Here is a 2,500-nt window from a genome sequence, read left to right as displayed (position 1 = left end):
ATCGGGCCCACTAGAGACATGGACCCGGCCGCCAAGCAGGCCGCCCTGGGCTCACCCTCCCCGGCCGCAGCGAGGGACATCCTCCCGGCCGACAGGATCGGGCCCCTGGAAGTCTGGGGGGGGGGGGGGAAATCCGCCTCACGCCTCCGAGGAGGGCTGCCCGGGCGGGCCGGGCCCCGGAGCTCGGAAAAAAAAAAAAAAAACACCCCAAAAAAGGATCGGGCCCACTAGAGACATGGACCAGGCCGCCCTGGGCTCACCCTCCCCGGCCGCAGCGAGGGACTGCCTCCCGGCCGACTGGATCGGGCCCCTGGAAGTCTGGAAAAAAGAATGGAACCTGACGCCTCCGAGGAGGGGGCGCCCAGGGAAGGAGGGAGATCCGGGTCGACCTGGTGACCGGACGGGAAAGCGGCCACCGGGCGTGCCCGTTCAAACCTAGGGGTTGACCTGGCGGCCGGAAAGCAAACCGGCCACTGGCTAGCCCCGTCGGCAACCTACGGGTTGACCTGGTGGCCGGGAAGCGAACCGGCCAGCAGGTGAACCCGTTCGATTCCACGGGTTGACCTGGTGCCCGGGAGGGGACTCTGAAAAATGTTCAGCCCTTTCGGCTCGGGGTTGACCTGGTGGCCGAGAGGGGACTCGGACGGCAGGCAAGCCGCCCTGGCCTCACCCACCCCGGCCGCAGCGAGGGACTGCCTCCCGGCCGACTGGATCGGGCCCCTGGAAGTCTGGGGGGAAAAAGAAAATGGAACCTGACGCCTCCGAGGAGGGGGCGCCCAGGGAAGGAGGGAGATCCGGGTTGACCTGGTGACCGGACGGGAAAGCGGCCACCGGGCGTGCCCGTTCAAACCTACGGGTTGACCTGGTGGCCGGGAAGCGAACCGGCCAGCAGGCGAACCCGTTCGATTCCATGGGTTGACCTGGTGCCCGGGAGGGGACTCTGAAAAATTTTCAGCCCTTTCGGCTCGGGGTTGACCTGGTGGCCGAGAGGGGACTCGGACGGCAGGCAAGCCGCCCTGGGCTCACCCTCCCCGGCCGCAGCGAGGGACTGCCCCCCACCCACCCACCCCCCCCCCCGGCTGACAGGATCAGGGCGCACTGGATGTCCGGGACAATATTTTCCCCGACGCCGGGGAGGGCGGGCGGGCGGAGGGGCTCTGGCGGCCAGCCCGGGCCCCGGAGCTCGAGAAGGAAAAAAGGACCGGGCCCGCGAGAGACGGGGGCCCTGCCGCAGGGGGGCAGTCCGACCGGGGCTCACCGTGCGGCAGGCCCGGGCGTCGGCAGGGGAAAGCGGGCGAGGAGGCGCGGGGGCCGGGTGCCTACGGCCATACCGGACCGAACGCCCCCGATCCCGTCCGATCTCGGAAGGTAAACCGTCCCGGGCCTGGCTAGTACTTGGATGGGTGACCGCCTGGGAATCCCAGGTGCCGTAGGCAGCTTTTCCCGGTCCGAGCCAGCTCTCTCTCCTTTTCTGGGGAGGAAGGAGAGGGGGGGGACGGGCCGGAAAGCCCCTCGTCGCTCCTGCCGAGTCGGAGGTCGCGGCCGCAGGTCACGGGTCTGGGCGCCTGGGGTCCGGCTCCCCACCCGGCTTCCTCCGCGGAGGACCCACCGAAGCCGCTGGGGGAGACCCCGGGCATGGGGCGGACTGGCCCGGACCCTCCCGGCCGCCGGCCCGCAGGACCGCCCCGAATCCCCCCGCCCCGCGGCCACCCAGGCCAGGCCTGGCCAGGCGGGACGGACGGCGGGTGTCCAGCGCCCAGCGGCTTCCGCCAGCGGGGACCCACGGCCCCCAAAGCCGCAGGGGGAGGCCCCGGGCCCGGGACGGACTCGCTCGGACCCCCTGCGCCCGGGCGCCGGCTCGCGGGACCGCCCCGAATCCCCCCGCGGCCACCCAGGCCAGGCCTGGCCAGGCGGGACGGACGGCGGGTGTCCAGCGCCCAGCGGCTTCCTCCAGCGGGGACCCACGGCCCCCAGAGCCGCAGGGGGACACCCCGGGGCCGGGACGGACTCGCTCGGACGCGCTCGGACCCCCTGCGCCCGGCCGCCGGCTCGCGGGACCGCCCCGAATCCCCCGCCCCGCGGCCACCCAGGCCAGGCCTGGCCAGGCGGGACGGACGGCGGGTGTCCAGCGCCCAGCGGCTTCCGCCAGCGGGGACCCACGGCCCCCCAGAGCCGCAGGGGGAGACCCCGGGGCCGGGACGGACTCGCTCGGACGCGCTCGGACCCCCTGCGCCCGGCCGCCGGCTCGCGGGACCGCCCCGAATCCCCCCGCGGCCACCCAGGCCAGGCCTGGCCTGGCCTGGCAGGCCGGCGTGCAGCTCCCCCGGGCTTCCTCCCCCGACGACCCGCGCCCCCCCGAGCCGCAGGCGGAGACCCCGGCCCCGGGGCGGACCGGCCCGGGCTCGCTCGAGCCCCCTGCGCCCGGCCCGCAGGACCGCCCCCCCCCCCCCCCCGAATCCCCCGGGAGAGGCCCGGCCTGCACGCCACTGACGACCCGCGG

General features: G+C 74.4%; 1 non-coding gene across 1 annotated transcript; it reads left to right on the top strand.

The window, feature by feature from the left end:
• The first annotated feature begins 1,317 nt into the window (after positions 1-1,317).
• Positions 1,318-1,436, top strand: LOC128823698 (5S ribosomal RNA). Its single transcript, XR_008441937.1, has one exon. It is a non-coding gene; the product is annotated as a 5S ribosomal RNA (ribosomal RNA).
• The last annotated feature ends 1,064 nt before the right edge of the window (positions 1,437-2,500 follow it).

This window comes from Malaclemys terrapin, chromosome 15 (genome assembly GCF_027887155.1).
Source record: "Malaclemys terrapin pileata isolate rMalTer1 chromosome 15, rMalTer1.hap1, whole genome shotgun sequence".
NCBI lineage: Eukaryota > Metazoa > Chordata > Testudines > Emydidae > Malaclemys > Malaclemys terrapin.
This window is presented reverse-complemented; position numbering and strand designations above follow the sequence as displayed.